The sequence below is a fragment of the Python bivittatus genome, unplaced genomic scaffold (genome assembly GCF_059951505.1).
Source record: "Python bivittatus isolate LINGU-HERP-01145 unplaced genomic scaffold, Pbiv_v1 ctg000080_np1212, whole genome shotgun sequence".
NCBI lineage: Eukaryota > Metazoa > Chordata > Lepidosauria > Squamata > Pythonidae > Python > Python bivittatus.
The window spans coordinates 34,940,750-34,967,434 of record NW_028277035.1 but is presented as its reverse complement, the minus strand read 5'-3'; the positions used below and the strand labels follow the sequence as shown (position 1 = coordinate 34,967,434).

General features: G+C 37.6%; 1 protein-coding gene across 2 annotated transcripts in view; it reads right to left on the bottom strand.

Annotated features, from left to right (window-relative positions):
- Nucleotides 1–21,613, bottom strand: part of CNOT6 (CCR4-NOT transcription complex subunit 6) — a 52,914-nt gene extending 31,301 nt beyond the window's left edge. The window contains exon 1 of one of the 2 annotated variants that reach the window (XM_007421927.3): nt 21,465–21,613. The gene's annotated coding sequence lies outside the window, so the exon portion shown is untranslated. Of the gene's footprint in view, nt 1–20,723; nt 20,814–21,464 lie in introns of those variants that run through there. The other variant, XM_088133817.1, reaches the window with a different exon arrangement.
- Nucleotides 21,614–26,685: the final 5,072 nt, after the last annotated feature.

The window sequence follows — 26,685 nt, the reverse complement described above, 5'->3', positions numbered from 1 at the left end:
CTGTAAAAAAAATATATATATATACACATATATAGAGTACAGTGCTGAATCCAAACTTTTTATACAAAAATAAACCTTGTGAGAAGTATCTCAGAAGCATATGGCATGATACAGGGCCATTCCATGGTAATCATCAAGGCAATGATTACTATTATTTTCAGTCAAGAAAAGTGATGCACACGTCATCAACAACTGCTTTATATTAATCATCAGTCATGACAATGTCCAGATAGCAGATAATCTTTCCATAAAAATCTGTTACAAACATTACATTGAGACCTACCATCAGATCTAATTTAATAATTTAGCTTTAATAAGCATATATTTTCCAGTACAGTACATTCCTAATTTATCGGTTTCTTCTCAGCCCTTTGGCTGACAGTTTCCTTGCTGCTAAAAGCTGCAAAAAAAGTGAATCTTCACACATCAAATTCTTAACATAAAAATTTGTAATGTCTGATGACGAAGAAGAAAGAGCCCTTGGTTTTTTTCAAGTTTTAGACTTTAAAAAGCCCTAAGAAGTGAAGTAATGAAGATAAGCTTGACTAGAATAACTTAAAAATCTTGTAAGACCCATGCCAAGACCCCACTCTAGATATCAGTTCTTATGTTTTATATTGGTTTGTGCTATTTGATTACATGCTATTGTTTTCATTAGTTCACTTTTTAAATGTTTTTGTTTTGCTTTGTTTCACTTTTTAATTTGTCCAAATGTCGGTTTGGGGTGAATTAGAAGTTTAACAGCAAACAATCTTATTTAATTTCATGAACAGATTTTTGCCACAGTCTAAGTACATGATGATTAGCAGGATATTTCTGATTAAATTATTTGTAGGAAACCTTCAGAGATGAAGCTTCCAACAGCAAAATCAGCCATGGGGAATGAGAGGATGAAGAGTTCTGAGCTTTGCATTTTATAAACCAAACTAAAAAAATCACTAAGGTTTATAATCAACAAGACTCTTCAAATCATTATTTTCTGTTCTTCTCAAATGGAAAAATTTAAGGTATTTTCTTAGAAGTCTTGGACAACCTCTAAGAACAATAGATTCAGGCTGTTCTTTCTAAGTCTAGACAGAGGAGAAAACACATGCTACTTTATGCCTTTTAAGTCACAAACATTTCTGCATTTCAGAGGGTATGTATTAGTTTTAGCGGTTACTTTGAAGCTGATCTCTTATGAATTCTAAGAGAGGAATCTGTTTCTATGAAAGAACACCTATAAAACTAAAAAAAGTTTTTAAATGTAACTGTATAAATCAATGACAATAATTCTTTCTAACAACAAAAGCTACATGGCTGAGAGCATTCAGTTTAGAGTGCAAATGAAACACTCTCATACATTACATAAGTGCTAAAAGAATTTAAGGTAGAGGCTGACAGCCTGCTCTGCTCTTAAATCCTTTTGCACTATGTAGAATGGCAAGGTATAGTGGGGCAAAAAAGTATTTAGTCAGTCACCAATTGTGCAAGTTCTCCCACTTAAAAAGATGAGAGAGGCCTGTAATTTTCATCATAGGTATACCTCAACTATGAGAGACAAAATGGGGGAAAAAATCCAGAAAATCACATTGTCTGATTTTTAAAGAATTTATTTGCAAATCATGGTGGAAAATAAGTATTTGGTCAATATCCAAAGTTCATCTCAATACTTTGTTATATATCCTTTGTTGGCAATGACAGAGGTCAGACATTTTCTGTAAGTCTTCCCAAGGTTTTCCCACACTGTTGCTGGTATTTTGGCCCATTCCTCCATGCAGATCTCCTCTCGAGCAGTGATGTTTTGGGGCTGTTGCTGGGCAACACTGACTTTCAACTCCCTCCAAAGGTTTTCCATGGGGTTGAGATCTGGAGACTGGCTAGGCCACTCCAGGACCTTGAAATGCTTCTTACGAAGCCACTCCTTCGTTGCCCAGGCGGTGTGTTTGGGATCATTGTCATGCTGAAAGACCCAGCCACGTTTCATCTTCAATGCCCTTGCTGATGGAAGGAGGTGTTCACTCAAAATCTCACGATACATGGCCCCATTCATTCTTTCCTTTACACGGATCAGTCGTCCTGGTCCCTTTGCAGAAAAACAGCCCCAAAGCATGATGTTTCCACCCCCATGCTTCACCGTAGGTATGGTGTTCTTTGGATGCAACTCAGCATTCTCTCTCCTCCAAACACAACGAGTTGAGTTTAGACCAAAACATTCTACTTCGGTTTCATCTGACCATATGACATTCTCCCAATCCTCTTCTGGATCATCCAAATGCTCTCTAGCAAACTTCAGACGGGCCCGGACATGTACTGGCTTAAGCAGGGAGACACATCTGGCACTGCAGGATTTGAGTCCCTGGCGGCGTAGTGTGTTACTGATGGTAGCCTTTGTTACTTTGGTCCCAGCTCTCTGCAGGTCATTCACTAGGTCCCCCCGTGTGGTTCTGGGATTTTTGCTCACCATTCTTGTGATCATTTTGACCCCCATGATCTTGCATGGAGCCCCAGATCGAGGGGGATTATCAGTGATCTTGTATGTCTTCCATTTTCTAATTATTGCTCCCACAGTTGATTTCTTCACACCAAGCTGCTTGCCTATTGCAGATTCAGTCTTCCCAGCCTGGTGCAGGTCTACAATTTTGTTTCTGGTGTCCTTCGACAGCTCTTTGGTCTTGGCCATAGTGGAGTTTGCAGTGTGACTGTTTGAGGTTGTGGACAGGTGTCTTTTATACTGATAACAAGGTCAAACAGGTGCCATTCCTACAGGTAACGAGTGGAGGACAGAGGAGCCTCTTAAAGAAGTAGTTACAGGTCTGTGAGAGCCAGACATCTTGCTTGTTTGTAGGTGACCAAATACTTATTTTCCACCATGATTTGCAAATAAATTCTTTAAAAATCAGACAATGTGATTTTCTGGATTTTTTCCCCCATTTTGTCTCTCATAGTTGAGGTATACCTATGATGAAAATTACAGGCCTCTCTCATCTTTTTAAGTGGGAGAACTTGCACAATTGGTGACTGACTAAATACTTTTTTGCCCCACTGTAAGATTTCAGGAAGCCCAGAATGAAAAGCAGTTTTCTTTGAAATGACAAAAGATCTGGTCCAGAGTAGTCAAAATCACTGGCAAAATAAATGATATCAGTTATTTCTGGTACTGCCTGTGGAGCTCTATTTCTTTTATTAATGCATTCTGCTTCAGAGTTAACACTAATATTAAATTACTCGACTTCATTTCCTTACTTAGTTTTTAATTGGCTTAATCTTGCTAGTTTTAGTGCCATTCTTAACACAGGCCTGCTGTGACCCATCAAATAGAACAGAGACTCCCAGATATATCCTGTGCCTCATCAGAGGCTTACTAAACCTATTATCATTGCCTGCCTGGGATTTCAGAAAAGAGAGAAGCTGGCACCACTAGGCCTTAATACTTGACTGATGATTGGGACTGGGTTTGATGAATTACAGGTTATATAGGATCCCTGCCCGATAGATAAATTATGATTAATTGGTCCTTCATTTTGGTAAGAAAAAAATTGTTACAAAATTCAAATGCAAACTGAAGGTTATCAGAACACCAAAGTAATGTATTGGTCCATTTTTATATTTTTCAATACTATTTAAATTTTGTGATTCTATACTTTCTGTATTTGTGTTTTTTATCTTCCTTTGTCCTTTCTTCTGCACTGCCAACTCTTAACACTAGTTTTGAATTCTTTACAGCTCAAACTGTGAAACATACTTCTGAAGATGGGAATTTCCCTTCACTACTTGCATAAAGCAGAATAAAGCAGTTCATCCTCTTTTATTCCTATTTAACAATTGACTTAATAAATAAAGCTGGAGGGTCACAGCAGAATGGCTGAAGGTCTCCTTAGTTAAAGGACTCCTGCTAGGTTACATACTGCATTATGCAAACTAGAAAAAAAGCTTGACATATTCATATTATTGCTACAACATATAAATATAAACATATAAATAACACAGAGAAAACAGTTCCTACTCTTCCTTCAATTTTGCAGTACTGTGGACTGTTGGTTTAAAACAATCTACCTCTAGCCTTTGTATCTTAGGGGATGAAAACAAATTTATAAATATATAAATTAGATAGATAGATAGATAGATAGATAGATAGATAGATAGATAGATAGATAGATAGATAACAAGCCTTCCTCAACCATTCATCCAGCTATACTTTGCAGGCTTACTTTCTCTGGAGCAGCATAAAAAACTCTCCAAGAATGCTAGGGTGTGGTATGAGTGCTTAAAAATTAAGACCCAGCCTGCTGCTAGCCAAATCTGTTACCTGATTAAGAATGCTTTGTAGATAATATTCATTAAAGAATGTATGAAGTTTTAAAAATCAGAGGAATTCTAAGATCTTACAGATTTTATATGCACACTTGTTTCTCCAACTTCTGCTCAAAGCAAATGAAGTACAGCTAAGAAAAAGCTCTGAATGATAACTGATATTATTCACACATAACTGATAAATATACAGTATGTGGTTTACTTTACATTGCCGTCATCAGGAAAATCCCTTGGATATAACATGGATTTAAATTACCAAGTTATGCTTTCAATGAAACTGTCAAATGTGACAGCAGATTAAGCAATTAACTCCATAGCCAAAATATATAACATAAAGTGCCATTTGCAAGCTATTGCAATGTATTTATTTAAAACAATTCTATACCACTACCCATTAAAATAAATTTTAAAGCAATAAACTTTTATTTAATAATTTATATGATGTATACTCTGAGGTTGGGAACATAAAACAGCATCATCTACTATCATTGGGAGTCAGAAAGCAATAAGCAAAGCGATTATTGAAAACGTCAGTATGAAATCTTCCATTAGTTCAATTGGTAGAAAAAATATTTATTTCTATTTCTTAACTTGGGATGTCTTTTACATGTTTTACAATTTCTTTCCTAAGCTATTTATTTATTGTCATTATTTATGTTAATTAGTATTCCATCAATAGAATTTCCCTTATGAGATACAGTAAAATATAAAAAAAATAAAAACAGTATTAATAACAATAGCAGTTTGCATTTCTGCAGAGGTTTTAAATGAGGGCTTCCCTCTTAAGGGCTCAGTTAATTTTAAAAAAATTAGTCAAGTCAAAAACCCATCCTAATATATTCGGTGACCTTATTTACAGCACTTATGTAAAATGTTGCTGCATAAATCAGAATTTATTCTCTAGTGTATTCTCAACTTCTTTTTCAGATGTCAAGTCCATGTGGAATGCAGTTGTCCTTACACTGTAGATGCCTACATCCTCAGATGCAAATTGATCTAATCTGGGTCATTCTAAACTGCGGGACAAATATAAATCTCAGCACAGATGGGTAAAAAAGGAGAGCTAAACTTTTTTACGGTGGGTGTAACTTATATTCCATCAGTAAAACTAGTGAAAGGAGAAAACTGAAACTCTTGCATCCATCAATTTATGATCCCCAATCCAATTTTTCAGCAAATTGGCTCAAATTGATACAAATCTTGACAGGTCCAATTCTTTCTTTATTCCTTTTCAAAAAGTACCTAAGTGCAAAGGAAGTTAAAGCTCTGTACCTTTAATTACCGCATAGAAGAGAAAAAATTAACAATGATGATTCTGCTGTTAAATTTAATTTTCTTTACAACAGGTAAAGGTATAGAAGCTTGCCCTATTCTGCACCTGATCATTTGCTTTTTCCCCATTAACCTTCTTTAAACAAGAGAATAAGGGGTATAGGGGGCAAAGTCATGCCCCACCATCCACACCACCATGAATGACAAAACAATTCACATTTCACATGGATTGTGAAAACTGCCAAAATGGGGAAAGTATCAGACCCTAATATGATAAAAGTTTTGTATGTCCTCCCCGTGCGCTAGAGTTTTACTTCTATTAACTTTGTTTTAAAGCACTGTTTCATATTCCATTTTCTCACGCGTATAAAATAAGAAATAAATCAACTAGATCATAATAAAACCAATCCCAAGGCTTGTAAAAACATATTTATATCTAATTGTATCAACAGACTGAAGATCTATGAACCCGCCCAAATATATCTAAGGGAAAGGGGAAAGATTTTCCCCGATTTTCTCTTTTTCTGCAGTCCCGTGTTTCGATGAATCTGTTCCAGAGCATTTCAAAATCCTTTGGAACAACTTCAGAGAACGAGCTTGTAAACAAAAAGGGGAATTTGCAAACCTGAACCCATGGAAACCTCCACAAAATCAAAAGCCTTCTGTAAGTGGATCTATTTGATACAATTCATAGTATAAAATGGTGGGCAAATGATCAAAATACTGTACAGATATATCTACTTTAAGCCCAGAAATGCAAATGTATTGTACTTACAGCACCTTGTACCTACCCCACCATATATATGATTAATGTTATGAACTCCAAGAAACTAATATAATGTCAGAGCACAGAGGACAGTGAGTATATCCTGCCCTGGGAGGCTTTACATGCACAGCAACAATTACAAACCATTCTCCTATGCTTACAATTCACGGGATTAGTGAAGGCTCAATAAATGAAGCTTAATTTGAGTGTCTGGGGCTCAATAATAGGTGGTTGCCTGTGCAAAAAAAAAAAAATCACACAGTGCTAGATTGAGTTCTCTCTCAAGCACTTGGCTTTTATCAATTATCAGGCTATGTTTTAAATTTTGATAAATATGAAGACAAGTTTATCTATGTAGGGCGCATTTTATAAATTATAAATTGATAAATTATAAAGTGCAAAATACCACATAAGAGCAGTAAAAATAGCTGCAACAGATTCTCTTTACAAGATTTTAATTTTTTAAGGCAGGAAATCAAAATAGAGACCATTTAAATTTCATTAGCTAAAATGCAGTCAGAGTAGCTGATACTTATTTCTACAATTAGTGTAGGTTTGCATAGCCCAAGGTAATTTGATACATAGTGAAATCAAGTGACATAATTTTGATTCAGATTTTATTAAACAATTTACATGTTTACTGTTCTAACATTTTACTAACATTTACTGGTTAAGCAATGTAATTTGGGAATGATATTGAATGTAACATTAGTAATAAGATTCCTTTGTACAGAACTCAACTTTGTTGTTCCAAAGAAACAAAAAGCAGTCTTAATGAAATCCAAATCTATGTCCCTCTCTATGTAATTTCCTCACAGCTCTCCTACTCCCTGTCCTAATAGGAAGCAAAACAGACTTATTAGTTCAGTTGTAGGACTTCCTGTAGCTTGTAGTGTCTGCAGATCTGACTTTTGAGTACTCAATAACACTAGTTATCTATTTATGTATTTATCCACATCTTTAACCCTATCAGCTAGGAAAAAAATCAAGATGAACCTATGCATTTCAGACATTAAGTCTGGCTTTTAAAACTCTAAAGGGTATTAAAAAACCGATAGACATTTTTGTATTACCTATTGCAAGACATAAACAAATTCCCTTTTTCATTACAAATGTTACAAATCACGTACAGGTAGTTCCCAGCTTAAGAACACGTGGTTTAAGGATGACCCATAGTTAAGAAGGGAGTCTGTTGTAGCAAAATTTGAGTTAAATACCCAATGATTTGAGTTAAATACACAATGGTTCAAGTTAACTATACAATACTACTTATACAGTATTATACAATAATACTGTTCTGGCTTACATACAAATTCGTCTTAAGGACAGACCTTGGGAAGGGAACTCATTCTTAAACTGGGGACTACCTGTATTTGCAAACACGATTGAACAGCCATATTAATATAGCCAAATAAATTTTGCATTTTTCATTTCTGCCTAATTTTAATCCTTTTTTCTCACTTTATTCAATTTTGTAACCTACTAATCATCACTTCCAGATCATCACTTAATATCGGATTTCTAGAAATGTTCTACTAGCAAGATTCATCCATATACTCAGGTGAGGTTTATTTAACACAATTCCACATTTCTGATATACAAAATATACAGGAAAGTTTGCATAATGTGGTTAGATGAATACTTTCCTTCAAGTATTGAGCTATCTGCAAACTCAAATACCTTAATCTTCAATTATTTTTTATTTTTTACATAATGACACATCACAGTATTATTTATTCAGTTGTTTGTATTTTCTAAACAATCAGCAATTACTGGTAGATCTAAGTTACATAGAAGAAATATTAAAATCCCTCACTATATAGTCAATAATAGGTATTATTAGTGACCCATCTTTCAGGAATTTAGCCAATTTAATAGATAAGACCTCAGCCATAACCAGATACTCAGTAAGCAATGAGGTGAATTTAACTCTCACTGCCTAATTATGTTATCTTATTTTGTATACACAAACTAAAGTGGATGAGGAAATTGAAAAATAATAGGAAAAAACAAGCCATACCATATTATTAGCTTTTGGAAGCTCACTAGCCAGGGTTAGCCCAGATAGCAAATCTTATCTGGGGTAAACTGCCATTCACAGTATCAAAGCAGAAGAAAGATTAACAGATACCAAGGTACATGTGTTTCAACGCACCAAAAATTGTTTTAGGTTATAATAAATCGTGATTGATCAAATATAGTCTTAATTCTGGGCATTGCAGCTCCAACAAAAATGACAATTCCAGCTTGATGAAAGCTGCTCTTGGAAATATCTCCAAAATATGCAACAACTGTATTTTAAATGAATTAGCTCTATGTCAGCAAAAACTAGATTTCAGATGTAAATACTAAATTCCAGAGCAACTACAATATAGGCATAATCTTGTTAAGAGAAACAAAGAGCATATTCAAACAGCTCAGCAAATTCTTAGCTATCTTCAGTCTTAAAAATAGATGCAACTGATTGGGACAGACATTAGATGTTTAGCACCCATTAACTTTTCATGAAAGCGATTCTTATGTGCTACCATAAAGCTCTTATTATTTGTTCACTTCAGTAAGTCCAAACAGAACCCAATTAGAGCACTAGCTTCTTGAAAACAAATTCCCTTTCTAAATATGATATGGACACTGGAAATTTTATAAATTCTAATAGCCCAGAATGTATGCTTTAAAGGATATTTTTGCAAAATAATTATTTGTTTTGAATATAAAAGATGAGGATGTGCAGCATCAAGTCTGTAAATTTGCAAGCCTAGCTTCTAAGTACCTTAAGGTACATTTACTAAATACAGTCTGCTAGGTTATTTCTAACAAGTTTTTTCCCAGTGAAGTCCTATCAGCTTCCAAATTTACACAATATTTACCAGTAAAAGTGTGTCAGAAAATTAAGGAAATTTCACGCTAGGAGAGCTGCAAAATACATTAAGAAGAACAAGAGAAAATCCAGTTAATGTTCCTACTTGGGGTAAAAGGAATTGTAGCAAATAGGCTAAAAATTGGAAGCCTTAAGAGCTTATTTGTGTTGTTTTAACTTCTCAAAACAGAATATTCGAATGCCTACCATTTTTATTGCTAAATCCCAAATATCTTCAAATAATTTTTATTGGTGAAGCAACTCAGTTCTTCTTAGAAAAGCAGTAATATACTAAAATATCCGAAAGTCAAGGTCATTACCTTCAACATTTTCAAGAACTGGAGCTCAATCACGTGGGTGAACTATTTTTACAATAAAGCCTGTTGATTGTTTAATGCTTCATATCATTTTTAGGTCTTAAATCAGAATTAAAATACAGTTTAATTGTTATGAACCTTATAATTCAAACACTTAATGATCTCATTTGTGAGGAGGAGGCTGCATTATTCCAGATGAAATATTAGTGCAATATAGATATTGATGTTAGCAGTGAATAAAGAAAAAATAATTGGATCACTAAGGTGTGGAAGAAGTAATAGGACAATGAACTGGATGTAAGGCAAGCAAGGTAAGGAAATGGAAATGATGCAGAATGTCTAAAACAGCAATCTGATTTGCACAACATGCAAGGCCATAATATTGTCTTGGTTTAGAAAATGTGAACCTCAACATTGGTAAAATGTGACTTATGGCTTAACAATAAACTCCCCAACTGTAGCTTATTTATGATTATAAAACCCAAATCATGGTTAGGCAAACCATGGCTTAGCATTTGTGAATGCAGCCAGAAGCTGTGATTCCTTTAAGCCATATTTTGCTTAACTATGTTTTAATGAATTAAGCACAATTCACACAATAAAAGAAGCAAAAAACTAGCAAAGCACCTTATAGCTTAGCATGAGTGTGAACTCAGCCAGTATGTCTAAAAGAGGTAGTAATAAAAGAAAAACAATGATTCCTCTAGGAACCATAAAGCTCCTTCTATGTCATTTTTAACTTTAAAACTTGCCAGGTCACTTAGGAAAATAGTGAACAAGAAAACTGGAAATATCAAACAAGAGATAAGTTGGATTGATACATTACACCTTTGTTTGGTTTGGGCTTAGATCAAGAGGTGAACCAACCCAACTCTGGCACGTTAATCAGGTCATACTGTAGCCTAGTTAGAGGTTGAGAGCTGAATCCAAGTGTACATGCATCCCAACAGTACATAGAACACAAGGTGAAACATGGATTAGCCTTTATGGGTCAGTCATGATTATATGGCACATATAATTTCTAACACTCAAATAACACATGTAGAATGCAATTGTATTTATACAACCTCTTAATAGCTCAAGTATTTCAGAAGACAATAAATGCACTTCATCCCAACAGCTCTCCTATGCAAACATTCTTTGAAATCTGCTTCTTAAAATTGAAAAAAACTGAACAGTACCTCAAGAGTGGCTTCATCACTGCTCTTCGCTATACTTAATACAATCGTATCCCTATTTAGCATCTGATATCTGCTAGAATTGCCTCCCTGCCTTCCTAGTTGCATTATAGTTGTCTTGCAATTGCTCACAACCTTAAAGGCATTTTCTTTGAAAACTATTTTAAGTTTATCATTTGCATATCACAAAAATATAATACAAGGAAAATAATCATGTTATTTTGCATACACTGACTATGCATTCTCAGTCTCTAGAAGTTTTAGTATATAAGAAGAAATGCTTCCAATCAAAACACGGTTGCTGTTTGTCTTAGTGTGTGTCCTGCTTGGTTGCACAAATTGCTTGTTTTGCATTGTGTCCATCTAGTTCTTTCAGTGAAGCTCATCAATGCATGGTGCGATGAGGAGTTTTGATTCAGCCAGCTTGTTGCAGTGCTGACACTCTAATTGTGATGAGACTAGCCCAAGGACATCCAGCTGGCTTCCATGCCTAAGGGAAGACTGAAAGCTATGTCTCTATGCTCCTCATCCAGCACTTTAACCACTATGCCATGCTGGCTCTCATGCTTCCAATCAGAATATTAGGAGGAACTAGGTCTACAAAACTGAACAGATTATCTTAACACAGTTACCCACTGAAACAGCATAGGCAGTATGTCTAGATACGAGATTCCTGAAAAGAAGAACACTTTTCTATTTCATTTGACATATAAAGTCTGTGCCTGTATTTCTATGGGCGGGAGAAATTTTGAATACTCCAGAGATGAACAAGCTGCATGCAACTTTGATAAATACTATGGGACCTCATCTACTTGAAAACTATTCTTCTTTTAACCAAGCCGTGCAAGAACAGGTTGCCAAACAGATGGGGAAGTCTAATCCAATTATAAATTATAGATCTTGGAGATGGTTTGATTATGAGTATGTGGTGCCCAAAGAGCTCTAGTTAATGCTTATAAATTGTTCAACAATACTGGGCACAAATATCAATAGCCAGGTTATCTGGCCACTGCAGCCCAAGACAAAAATCCCACTCTATTCTGGTATACAGTAGCAGGGCACGACAACAATAATTATACCACATGCATCTCAGTTCACTACAGGGCTTGGGAAGCTCATTTTAGAACTTAATATGAATCTCCTGTAGCAGAAGCTGTGACCCCTTATCCAAATAATGAAATCCTTCCAAATTAGCTGCCAGTTTCAGTGTCTGAAGTCACAAACCTTGTTAATACTCTTAAATTAGCTAAGGCTCCTTGCTGCAATAAGATCTTGCCTGAAATGTTTTGATATCTTGATGGACCCATTTTGGCCTCTCTTTTTTCATATACTGTATATTGATAAATCTGGATATATACCACCACACTGGGGACTGGCCATAATCATCCCAATCTTCAAGAAAAGCAATAGGGGTAGCCCTGTTAACTAATGACCTATAAGCTTGCTGAGCATCATCAAAAATTGGAAATTGAAAGAATGGGTACAAAGGAAGCTATCCTGGGCTGTGAACAAGTGGCATTTAGGTCTGGTCATTCTACCAGGACCATAATCTTGTTTTATGATATCTTCCTAAAAAATACAGTGGAAAATCCAGAGCCTCCCTTTATGTAGCATTTGCTGACTTTAAAACAGCATTTGATTTGATTTCAGGGCCTCTCCTATGGGCGAAACACAAGAGTCTTGGCATTGTCTTGAGATTACTGTTTCTAAACCAGAGGCTGTATGACTCCAGGATTAGAATATGCTGAGACCCTCAGGACCTAATATCAAAGCCAATTTCTCTACATAGGAATGTTAGACAGGGATATATCATTACTCCTACTCTATTTAATCTATATATGAACTCTAAGACCCAGACTTTCACCCCCCAGAATTGCACATGTGAATGTCCCTCTATTACTTCATGCAGATGATATAGTCATTATTTCCCAACTGCAGCTGGCCTTAGGCACTCTTTACACCTTAGTGTGCTACTACAGGGAATACCAACTTGTGATTAACTGCCAGAAGACCAAAATAATGGTCTGATAAAACATTTAGGAACCTCCACTGGGTAACAGAAGGCCAAGAGACTGAGCAGGAGAATGTTTTTTGAATACTTAGGTGTGATCTTCAAGACATGGAGTGATGGAGTGAATATTTAGCCATTCTAAAGTTCTTTCACACTAAAGATGGAGAATGTATCCCTGTGGCTTTAAAAATAGTAACAGCTAAATCTCAGCTGCTTTATGGTTCCCAGTTAAGTCCCTACCCAAATTATAGGTCAATGGAAGTAGTGCAAACTAAGTTTATCAGAATTCTGTCCATGTCCCAAAATGCATATCTAAAAGTGGGTTAAGAGCTTGGCTATTAATTATTAATTACTGACTCAAGTGCCACTGTTTTCCATCTGGACTGATTCCATCCATCCTATCCTATAAACTTCAATCTACATGGTCACAAGTAATTCTAAAAAACCCCTTCTTTCCTGTGGCTTTTCTCTTGAGTTCTTACAGCTTCTTGAATTCATTCAGGCTAAGACAGTCATTAGAGAATGGGTCCTGGACACTGATTATCAGAACAAGAAAGGTCTTATTCCTAAATCTATCTAAGTTCAGTTTAATTATTCCAGATGGAAACCAGCCAATTATATAATTCATTAATCTCCCCATCACAATTAAGGTTCTTTTTTAGGGTCAGATTCAATAGCCTTCCCTCAGCACCTCTATATGGGAAATTTAGTAAGGTTCCTGTGCCTAGTTGAACCTGCTCTTGTGATGAGGGTTCAACTGAATCCATTCTACATGTGCTGTTACATTATGATACCCAAAGAAATCTAATCTTTCCTCTGTTGTCATATGTTCCAGGTTGGCCTGAGGAATTTTAAGATGACTTTCTTCTATTAGATATGAAAAGTCTTATCACATATAAAGTAACCAAGCCTTGTATTATAGCAGTGAATGTGCATAAACAATTGGTCTCAGGCTTATATTACTAATTACTTTTATATTTGTATCTTAATAATTCTTATTGGTTATCTATGATTCATATTCCAGATTTTAAAATTTTAATAGGATGATTTATGTCTTTTTGTCAAATTATTTTTTATAAGTTGAATACTTACTTCCCCTTTTCGGTTTAGATACAATTTTTAAAAAAGAATTTTAGCTTTAATAATATGCACTGCTGTATCACTTATTTGTTTACTCTCCCCACCTTTTTTGGGGCTGCTAATTTACTGAAATAGATTAATTAATAAATCTATGTACCGAAAAATACTTGGTCTTTAAGGAGAAAACTGGCAAAATGCAAGCATTATATATGGAATACTACTTATGCATTCCATATATTTCAAATATGCTCTTGAGTAAACTGCATTATTGATTTTTTTAAAAAATACAGGAATCTTATACTGTTTTACAGATGACAATACCTATTTTGATACAATGGTGCATAGCAATATTATTTACATCTGGGAGACCTGGCCTATTACACTAAGATGGTAAAGCACTAAATGTTTTTGACCATTGCTGTTTACATCACATCCTTGACATTAAATTTCCAATAGTCCAGAAAAAGTGTAAAGTAGTAGCCATCTCAGACTTAATGAAAATCAGATAATGGAAACAGATCAGTTAAGAAGACATGACAACCAACAACCAAAGCTGCCTTTCACTAGCTTCAATGAACCTACATAGAAATGACCCCATGGTGGGATTCATGTAACACTGAAAAGATTCATTCAGAAAGAAGCAGAAGACATTATACTGAAGCCCCTAAACCTTAGTAGGAAAGAGCATAGCATAAACATACATACAAGCATGTAATCACTTCCAATCATAAGTAGTAGAAACAAATGATAAAAGAAATGAGGGTGCCTCCCACACCATGAGGAGCCCATACCCAAGTAGATAGGTGTTGTGGTAATAAACAAATAAGCAAGCTATATCCACTGCACAATATGAATAAACTTAGTTTTCCAGCAAAATACAGCCCCAGCTAAGCTTCTTTCCAGACCTAATTATGCTATAAGTAGACTGTGCTTCAAGCAATTAAGAGAAACAAATTAGGCAGATGCTGGACAGGTAGGTAGGCAGATGCTGGACAGGAGACTGTCCACATGGGCATTTGTGTTTGTGCATTATTACAAAAACAAAACTGGCTAAGTGAAATTAATATTTGGCTTAAGAGTCATCTAAAAATCAAGATTTTCAGGGTAATTAAGGATCTTCATATTGTACCATGCAATCTCTCTCTTACACAAAGAATGGAATACTTCCCCCCATTCAAAGTCCGTGTTATCAAATATGGTATATCATACATATGATTCTGTAGCCTTGTTACACATGTTATAATGCAGATAAGCCCAAGGACTCCACAGTTCAACCCTGAGCTATACATATTCACTTCTATTGGTACTTCTCAGTGAATTTGCCAGCATACTCCTGCAGCAACCACCAGTGCTACACACTTTTTCCCAATTTGTGGAAATAAAGCAAAGCACCACAGCTACAGCTTCTTCTTCTTTCCAAGTACAGTGGGACCTCAGGTCACGAACTTAATTCGTTCCGCGACTCTGGTCGCAACCCGAATCAAATTTTCCCATAAGGTTCAATGTAAATACGGTTAATCCGTTCTGAACCATATGTATTTTTTTTTAAACCACAAAAATATGACACAAAGTACAGTACAGTACACTATGAAGAAAGAGAACGCTAACCTTGCTTGAGGCGTGGAAGACAGGAAGGCAGGTGGGGAGGCGGTTATTGTTTGGAGGGAGAGTCCCCCTCCCTACAGGAAGCCATGACATGTCACAGCTGGGAAAATGGCTGCAGATCCTGTTGGTCACCTGATGTGGAGTTTGCGAACAGAAGCAAAATTTTGCGAGCGGTACTGTTCATGACCCGAATTGGTCGTGAACAGAAGCGTTCGTGACCTGAGGTACCACTGTATAAGTAAATTCAGACTACTGTACTTGCTTCTAAAGTGCTGAGATTCAGCAAGCTTCACACCATGCAACAATTTTAGCAGCTGACTCCACAGTAGGGAAAGCACTCTACAGTGCATAAAAAAGATGCAATTCCAGTCATCTATTAATTTTTGCAGATTGCTACAGAGGATTGTAATATTAAAACAGAGAGTTCTATGCTGCCCATTACTTCTACTTTGACAGTGGGCAAAAGCTTGTTTCTGAAATATTAATTATATCAGACCATGATTCATTTTGGTGAGGAAAAATCTGTTTTATTTATTTGTGGTTTTATACTACTGCAGGTTCTGCAGAGACATCTAAATAAAAATGCAAGCTGTTTCCTATTCTGCCTTAGCATAAGTGATTCCCTAAACTTTACGCAATTTGCCTATATCTATTTACATGGGCAAATAATTCCTGCTCTGCATGTGTCTTCCTAGGCCCAATTCTCAAGCCAGCCCACAACACAGGTAAGTGAACATGGGATCTCATTTTGTTCATTTGCACACTTTCCACCTAAAAACACAGGGGAAAACATCCACTGAAAACAATAGGGATTCAAATGCCTAACTTCATTCAGATATATCCTGTATCTGAATGAAAGCATACAAGTCATGCACAGACGTTAGCCAGCTGACACGGCTCTTGTTTTATTTCACATTCACATTTTAGGAAAAACTGACTTAGAATCCCAGTTTTCAATACAAAGCACAAGTTGTCCAGTAAGCATGTAACAAGACACGTTCTCATAAAAATGCTAGTTCAAGAACAGTGGTTCTGTTCAGACTTATCAAAATGTTTCTTTAAAAAAAAAAAAAAACCTTAAGTAAATCTATTTTCGGCTATTTTTTCAGGAAATATGTTTAGTCCACCAAGACTAAATTGTCAAATTTATTTTTAAGCCAGACACTTTGGGGAATAATTAATGCTTTTTCTTATTCACTTTGAATCATATGAGCATTAGCAATAGACATATGTAAGTTATAATATACTAACTTCAGCTATTTTTACAATTACAGGTAGTCCCCGGGTTAAGAATGTCCGGTTTACGGACGACCCATAGTTAAGAACAGAGCCTACTGTAGCAAAATTTGAGTTAAATACACAATGGTTTGAATGAATTACACACTACTACTTATACAGTACTATAAATACCATTCCAGCTTACATACAAATTCAATTTAAGGACAGACCTTGGGAACTGAACTCGTTCTTAAACTGGGGACTACCTGTACTTCAAGTCATAAGGACTCAGTTGTACAGAAACCAAAATTGTGTAACCTAATTCAGTGTCAGAATGCTAATTATTCAGCCAATCAAGACTAAATTGTTAAATATATTTTTAAGCCATTGTAAATTAACCTAATTTACAATGTAAGAATCCTGAAAAGTACCTCACTGCTCCTCTAATTATGTTTTGTAATATATGTCTAGTACCATACCTCAGTCTGAAGTAAGTAGCCAGATTGGCTAGTGTATGTTAAGCAGAAGTTAGAGTGCTCTCACAAGTGGAATATAAACTAATATAACTTATGGCACTAAGACACAACGTGGTTAGGTTTTAGATTAATGTTATATGTGAATCCAGCCACTATGTGTAAACCATGGATAGCACCTAAGTGTGTATGAACCATGTCACTATGGTTAACAAACTATGGATTAATGCAACATATGACTCACTCTCCTGGCTGCTATAGGCAGATAAATGTTTCATCCAGGTGAGTGAGATTACTAAAAAGAGTGATGGAATGCTTTGCCCCTGATGGTTCATTCTGTTTCTATTTGAATGAGGGACGACAGAAATCTCATTCATCACAGAAAATAAAACAGGGTCCAGGCAATGGTATGAAGCATTTCATCCATCCCCAACCAATCTGCTACTTTTCCATTTTGGGCATACATGATGCAAAATTCCTTTCTATATGTCTAATGGAACAACCAAGATGTTGGTAGCAAAGGTTATAAAGGATTATGCCTTTCCTCTGCTGCCAGCATGAGGTGTTGTTATACTAAACACACAGATAATGAAGTTTCTGGGCACCTATCATAAAAACAAACACAGCAATTGTTAACCTTGCAGGAACAGAGTCGCTTTGTGTGAGATGGGTTGCTATATAAATGTGACAAATAAATAAATAAATAAACAAACAAACAAACAAACAAACTTTATTTTCTCAAAATTCAGTACAAAGATGCGGCAGTTTGTAACAAAGGGAAGCTGTGCTCCTCCTTCCATCTTGCTTTGTAACTTATGATGGATGAGTAAGATTGTTCCTTCACTCACCTATGATTTAAGTACTAAGTGCTCCATAATGGAAGCAGGACCATTCAGTCTGCCTGGTTTCTATGCTTTATGAGGAGACATAGTTCTTTCTGTAAATATATTGCAAACAGCAAGAAAAAGGCATGCAACAGAAGTGTGATAACTTCGACTCAACACCGCCAGTCAGTGAAAGGTACGCAGCATACAAGTACAAAGAGCCAAATACTGTTCCTTTCTATCCTGTAGGATGTTTCACTAGACTAATTTTTAGTCATAAACGTTGACAAAGAACAGACCAAAAGTTCCATATATCTATCATTACCAAGAGAAAATAAGAGTCTTATATTTTGAAGGCCAGTAACTTTATAAAGTTCAACTTCAAATTATCCTAGTGTTCTGCCATCTTAGTGATATACTAATGTTCAAGTACTGCAACTGGAGTTCATAATGTCATGCCCCATACTCATCTCAGCTAAAATAATCTTTTGCACACAAGCTTAGAGATTTCATGAATAAATGCAAACCCCATCAGTGCAGCATGTACAAAATAAAAATTAAAGTATACAAAATCACAATTGGATTGTATTGGGCACAAATAGCAATTGGAATATGATACTCAAATCCCCACAGGGGATCCTGCATATAGGATCTGAATCTCAACATATGGCTATGCATGTTATTTAAACCATACATATTTCATTCAGCAAACGAGATTTAATATAGACAAATTCAGTTCATTTAGGAACATTCTCCACTGCCCTAATTTCAACTAGCTTTTCTGCCAAAGAAAAATTATCATACAATAGTGTAACTGAGTTTAGTTTTTCTTTTACAATGAGAACTACAAAAGTTTATCATTATGCTATTATTTAAAATATCAATTCAGAGAATCGGAAAAAAAAGAAAAGAAATGAAGACATAAAATACTAAAAATAATTACCTGCCCATGTATTTATTTTAATATGTTCGTTCTTTCTCAATGATTCAAATACACTTAACAGCCTGAATTTATCAAGGCAGTATTCAAAAGTTCAAGGAAAGTGATGCATATCAGTCTCCTTTATAAAAATGAACTGATCCAAGAGATTCAGGTGAAAAGGTAATAAAGCTTTAATTCATATGTGAATGATTTCAACAATAGTATGAATAAACCCCCAGAAAGGCTTCATTTCTAGCAGCACACTCCAGAGTCCAGACGAACCAGCAGGGAGAACACAAAGTAGATATATAATTCTGTAAAATTACCCCAGTAAAAATTTTGATAAATCCTCAATTATGGCACCTGCTCTAGGATAAAAACAAATGCAAAATACAATTACCAATTAATACTTGCAAACCTTTACTTTCATGCTAAATCATTACCATAAGCATTCCTTAACCCTCTTGAATTTTAAGTCTGATAACACAGTTTTGAAATGTATCAAACACTGCCAAAATTTATAACTGTTTAGAACACAGTTCACATATTCTTCATTGGAACTTGTTTAATATAACCACATGAACACAAGAGTTAAGAGAATAATTCTCATTATCTAGCTATTAAGATAATATTAAAAAATCTTCAAATGATCCAAATTTTAAACTAAACATTTGTAATATTTTGCTTCAAGTTTTGGAAAATGTTATCAACTCTTGCCACCTACCATATAAAATTAATAATTAGATTATTGCAACAGACAAGAGGTAAGTTACTCATAAGTTATCAGAAAAGTTTATTAGCAAACATTTACAGATTGCATTCTTACATATCCAAAATGCCCAATATGAAAATAGCACTGCATATGGAAATATCGCATAAAACATGACTTCCAATAATGTAATTTACAAGTTTTGTTGTCCACCTAAGTTTTCCCTTTATTCCCAACCACGAGAAATTTCAGGTTTCTCACCAACATACTATTCTTTATTGGATAATCCTCTCTACTCAAAGAACAGGGAACAGACTTGCTTTTGAACCTAGCCCCAAAGATTTGCATTTCAATCCTTCGGTTTACACCTGTATGTGCAGTTTACTGTCTCTGTAGGCCAGCTGTCTTTCTATACATAAATTCAACTCCTGCCCTTGTTTCACTACATTGGACAGCATGGCTGTCAATCATTTCAGCTAATGCTCTTTCCTTTCTATTTCAGACACAGGCTGACTATTATCACATCCGTATTACCAGCTAGGCCTTTCAGCACCACATACTGCAAGCAAGCTTAAATTTATCATGAACTATGAATCCTGTTCCCAGCAACCAGGCTTATTTGTCTACAGATTTCATTAAAGTCACAATTTACTTTTCTTTCAGAGGGGAGAGAAAAGAGACACTGCTTTAGCGCTAGAGTCCCTCTTTTCCTTATTTATTCCTAAATACCCCAGAAGAATTCCAGCCTTCCGTTTTGTTAAACCAGTTTCATCTCCTCCTCATGTCATTATTCTCTTAATTGTTTTTAGTATAAACAGATACTAAAAGGATTTTAGTGCACTCGAGCCAAGCGTCCATGGCAGACCAAGTTACTAATGAGCTTCCAAAAACCTAATGGCACATCAAGGAAAAGCTTCTCCTCCGCCCCCCCTCGCCCCTACCACCCCAGCTCTTGTCAACAAGGACTGAGCACGTCACTTCCTCCAGAACCTTCCCATAGCTTCCAGGAAGGCTCACCCGCCCCTCTTAGTGCAAAACATCCATCCTCTTTCGCAGACTAAAACTTTTTCTTCTTAGCGACTCCGGACAATTCCAGCCACCCCTCAGAAGGCTCCTTGCCTCCCCTAAAAGGCCGTGCCTTCTGGATCCATTATGTCAGCTCTAAAGCTCCCAGATCGTCATCACCACCATAACTCACGCGTGCGTGCGCGCGCGTGTGTATACACACACACGCCCCCCCGGAAAGATTCAAGAGACCTTGTACACAACCCCTCGACCGCAATAGGTCCCCTCTCGAGAGACTGCTTACAAACCCCATTTCCTTCCGGTAGTGCTGGCAGCCCCCCGCCCCCCGGAGCCCCCCTCCCTTCAGAATTCCTCACCAACCGCTCCACCCAATTAATGCCTTTCACACCCTCCCGGCTCGCTGGGCCTCGCATTCCCCCCACTCCCGCCCGTCCCTCCCTCCCCCGAGAACAACACCTCACTTACTCTCCAGAGTAGTAATACTCGCTTCCTCTTCCCCACCCGCACTTACTACGAGCAAGAGAGCCGCGCTGGCTTCCCTGGCCGACGCATACACCCCCTCCTCGGACCAGAAGACGCTCACCATCTGCTGCCCTGACCTCCAAAGCACCCATCATCCCCACCCACGACATCCCGACCCACAGTCGGTTCCCTTGCTCCCTCCCCCGCTCCGGGATATCAGCGCTCGCTTTCCCCCGCAGCCGACCTTTCTGCCTCGCAGCAGACTCACTCCGGCAGTCATTAACCCCGAGGAGCCTGACCGTTTCCCTCCTCTGTTGCCCACCTCCGCCCCCTCCCGTCTCTCCTCAGGCCAGGCCCCCCCGCCCGATCGATCCTCCAGAGGGGGGAGGGAGCGGAGCGGAACAGCCCCGCCAGCGTCTCCTCCTCTCCCTCCCCCCAACGCCCCCCGTACCTGTAACTGCAGCATCCCCGTCTCTGAGCTGCCGGCCTGGCTCTTTGTTTCCTGCCGCGGGCCGGACGGGAGAACTGGCTCCCCCCGCCTCCTTCTTCGCCTCCTCCTCCTTTTCCTCCTCCGCCTCCTTCTCACACTCATTGAAAGCAAACAAGCATCATGGCGGCAGCGGCGACGACAGCACGGGGAGCGCCTAGGCCCGGCCCACATCGCTCGGCTCGGCGGGCGAGGGCCGCCCACTCCTCGCCGCGATTGGACGGCCGGCGCGGGGCAGGCTCGGTGGGCGGCTATGGCTGCGCAGAGCGAGGGGGACGCGGGCGGAGATGGTGAGGACTGGCCTTGGAGAAACGCGGCGGCGCTTCGCCGGCGGGGAAGAAGCGGCGATCGCAGCCCCGCGGGAGAGGAGCGGCGCAAGTCGAGGCATTGCCCGCGCGGGAGGGAGCTTCGTGGGGCGCAGTGGTGGTAACCTCCGGGTATGCAGGTGTGGGGCACGAGTGGTTGGACAGACTGTATATCAAATCTGTGGGCTGTACTACGCTTAGACTTGAAACTATGGGCCCAGAGATTCAGGGCCAATCGTATTTACGTATGCCAAGAGTTGTAGTAATGGCAGCCACTTTCGATGGTTTTAAAAAAAGACTGGGTAGGAGGCTCAGGCTGTCCCTGACTAGTAATAGTGATCATAATTTACTCCTTTAATCATAGGCAGCATGCCTTAAACAATAGTTGCAGGGAAGTAAAGTGCCAGGGGAAGGGGTCTGTCATTCTTGCACCAAATCAGCATACATCCTGATCATGTAAAGGTTTCCCTAGATCTTAAGTTAAAAAAATAATCCAGGAAGCAGGATATGACGAACTCTTATTACTGTACTGCTGAAAATCAAAACTAACAGAAGTCCATGTCATCATGAAAGCTAATGTCCATGATTAAACAAGATAAACTTCTGTCTGGTGTATATTGGAAGAAGATTCTGTATTCTTACTTTTAACCATGCTATAATCATTGTGTGACAATGATAATTAAAATTACTGTGAAAGCATCAGCTATTTGGTCTAAATGATCTCTTATCAGCTTTGGAATATTCAATTTTAGCCTCTTGATTTACTGAATAATACAAAATACAGTGGGTTTTAATTTCTGAGTGAATGTGTATTGGATCTGATAAGATGAAGAAAAGCAGAATGAGAAGCATGCTAAGTGATTCCTTGATGCAATATGAAAAAGCCTGATGATATGGGTAAGGTTTAAAAGACTGCAGACAAGACTGTATTTGAAATGAACCAAAACATACCTGAACTGGGGCTACATATATCAGGGTTTTCTGTCAGATGGGGTAGACTGCTTCACTCCTAATGTTCTTCACATCATCTAGATTTTGAATTTCTAAGCCTGGATGTTGAGAGACTCACTAATAACTCACTTAGCTGGAAAAGTATTAAACCATTAACTTTGTTAATATAACAGAGATAAGTTTTATCTCAAAGTTCATCTTCCATAACACATGTGGCTGAGCCATTTTTTTAAGTGAAAGTGACTTTAAGAAAACTATAAAAATTTAAATGTTGTAAATGTTTGGGGACTTGTTTTAAAAACCATGATTGCTGCAGTTTTTTAGTACTGGTAGAAACGGAGCTTAACTTGTTATTGCATTTCAGAAATACATTACGGAAAGTAAAGGTAGATATTTTATAATTTACTGCATTATCACATGAAAATGATCAGGTCCTTTGAATATTGCAAAGGAATTGCATGCTACTTATTTAAGCCACTCATTGGGAAAAAATCAGGACTTTTAAAAAAATATCTTATGTAACTGTTTACATTATGCTACAAGTAAATTCAAATGTAGAGTCCAATAGTATGCAACCTAATTTCTAGTTTTCTGAATTTAGAGGTTGTGCAATTCAAAGTTTTGAAAATAAATATTGAATTTATTTCAATAAAGCATTTTAGCTGGACCTTGCAGTTAGAAAGTGGCATAAATTTATTGGGTAGAGTGTGCATTGCAAACAAGGTAATGCTAGAAGGCATTTTAATTGAAAAGTATTTGGTACCTGTGAATCTGTTTTGTTGCATATATTTACTGAAATAATGCAAACATTTTGACTATGCAGTTAGTGGAAGCAATAGCTCTCTGGTTTGTACACTGAATGGAATCTGACTAATTGCCTTTTCAAGTATCTATATATGTCAGACCGAGCCCAAGAACAACGATGAAACAGTCCAGTCGAGTATACAGTCAGGTCCAGAAATATTGGGACATCGACACAATTCTAACATCTTTGGCTCTATACACCACCACAATGGATTTGGAATGAAACAAACACAATGTGCTTTAACTGCAGACTGTCAGCTTTAATTTGAGGGTATGTACATCCAACTCAGGTGAACGGTGTAGGAATTACAACAGTTTGCATATGTGCCTCCCACTTGTCAAGGGACCAAAAGTAATGGGACAGAATAATAATCATAAATCAAACTTTCCCTTTTTAATAGGGAAATTTGGTTGCAAATCCGTTGCAGTCAATCACAGCCTGAAGCCTGGAACGCATAGACATCACCAGATGCTGGGTTTCATCCCTGGTGATGCTCTGCCAGGCCTCTACTGCAACTGTCTTCAGTTCCTGCTTGTTCTTGGGGCATTTTCCCTTCAGTTTTGTCTTCAGCAAGTGAAATGCATGCTCAATGGGATTCAGGTCAGGTGATTGACTTGGCCATTGCATAACATTCCACTTCTGTCCCTTCAAAAACTCTTTGGTTGCTTTTGCAGTATGCTTTGGGTCATTGTCCATCTGTACTGTGAAGCGCCGTCCAATGAGTTCTGCAGCATTTGGCTGAATGTGAGCAGATAATATTGCCCGAAACACTGCAGAATTCATCCTGCTGCTTTTGTCAGCAGTCACATCATCAGTAAATACAAGAGAACCAGTTCCATTGGCAGCCATACATGCCCACGCCATGACACTACCACCACCATGCTTCACTGATGAGGTGGTATGCTTAGGATCATGAGCAGTTCCTTTCCTTCTCCATACTCTTCTCTTCCCATCACTGTGGTACAAGTTGATCTTGGTCTCATCTGTCCATAGGATGTTGTTCCAGAACTGTGAAGGCTTTTTTAGATGTCGTTTGGCAAACTCTAATCTGGCCTTCCTGTTTTTGAGGCTCACCAATGGTTTACATCTTGTGGTGAACCTTCTGTATTCACTCTGGTGAAATCATCTTTTGATTGTTGACTTTGACACACATACACCTACCTCCTGGAGAGTGTTCTTGATCTGGCCAACTGTTGTGAAGGGTGTTTTCTTCACCAGGGAAAGGATTCTTCGGTCATCCACCACAGTTGTTTTCCGTTGTTTCCTGGGTCTTTGGGTGTTGCTGAGCTCACCGGTGCGTTCCTTCTTTTTGAGAATGTTCCAAACAGTTGTTTTGGCCACGCCTAATGTTTTTGCTATCTCTCTGATGGGTTTGTTTTGTTTCTTCAGCCTAATGATGGCTTGCTTCACTGATAGTGACAGCTCTTTGGATCTCATCTTGAGAGTTGACAGCAACAGATTCCAAATGCAAATAGCACACTTGAAATGAACTCTGGGCCTTTTATCTGCACATTGTAATTGGGGTACTGAGGGAATATCACACACCTGGCCATGGAACAGCTGAGAAGCCAATTGTCCCATTACTTTTGGTCCCTTAACAAGTGGGAGGCACATATGCAAACTGTTGTAATTCCTACACCGTTCACCTGAGTTGGATGTACATACTCTCAAATTAAAGCTGACAGTCTGCAGTTAAGGCACATTGTGTTTGTTTCATTCCAAATCCATTGTGGTGGTGTATAGAGCCAAAGATGTTAGAATTGTGTCGATGTCCCAATATTTCTGGACCTGACTGTAGTTCCTTTATTTGCTTACACCTCAAAGAATCTTGCCAAACTAAATCTATACTACAACAACTAATGGATATACCCTGGGAGACTCTAGGGAATGGCTACCCTGAACCTTTTACTCTTCCCACGCTTCCCCTGTGGACTGTGTTGTCTTTTGTCTCCTTTCCCCTACTGGAATGTAGCCTCTCCTTCCTGACAGCCTTGATCTCCCACATCACTTTCCTCCTCATAGATACATTCCATCACAGTATACTACTAAAAATCTTCACTCTGTTTATCTGTTTGTTTGTACCTCAAGTTAGCCCAAACAGTGCATTATACCACAATTTTTGAATCAAGGTACTTAAAATCCTCTAACTTAAAGAATGCATAAAAAATCCAGGACCCATTATTCCTGTGGAAGTGAAATTTCCATGGTGTTCAGACCAGTTTTATTCACAAAGTTGTGGCCGTTGCAGCATCCCCACGGTCACGTGATCATGATTTCTGATGCTCCCTGCCAGCTTCCCACAAGCAAAGTCAATGGGGAAGCCGGCAGGAAGTTGGAAGTCGCTCCCACTCCCAATGCTTTTTTGCCTGCCTGTGGTCATTCTATTTATCTGTTTAGGTAAGTAAATATTGACTTATTATTGAAGTTCGTTTACACTACAGTTATTTTTCTATTTATGGTATATACTTTCTGGATTAAAGAAGGAAGAGAAAAAAGGATTTAAAGGATTTAAATTTTCAGCAAAAAGCTAAATAAGAATTGGTTGCAAAAAAGTTTAAAACGGATAAAGGGGACAGTAATTTTGAAAGATTAAATTTTGGTGAAAATGCTTTTGAAAATATTGGAATTAAACAGACAAACGGACCTGATCTTCCTGGGAATGTTATTTATTTAGCTTTAAAGAGTGTACATAATTGATGGATTTTACAAAATAAAGTTAATGGTAATTTGATTATGACAGTGACTATAACTATGGAGTGCCACTTGAGACAAAAATATTAAGGGCACAGGAAGACAAAATAGGAAAAAAGGGGGAGGGAAGCTTGCCTTTTCTCTTTCCCTTGTTTAAGACACTTCATTTTTGAATTATCATAATGGCAACTATCAGAAAAGCAGCAAAAATGGAGCGGGGGAGGAGGATTGAGGAGGACCTGCAGAGAGAGGAATTTCAACAGATTTGCTTCAGAAAATTTTTGGGCAACTGGTCGGTAGGTTAGCTGAATTACTTGATACTGAATTGACAGCTTTTGAAAAAAGAATGGATGAAAGGCTTGTAAAGATGAAAGAGGAGATGAAAGAAGTTAAGAAGATGGAAAGCTCTGTAAATCAAGTGTCTGGAGATGTA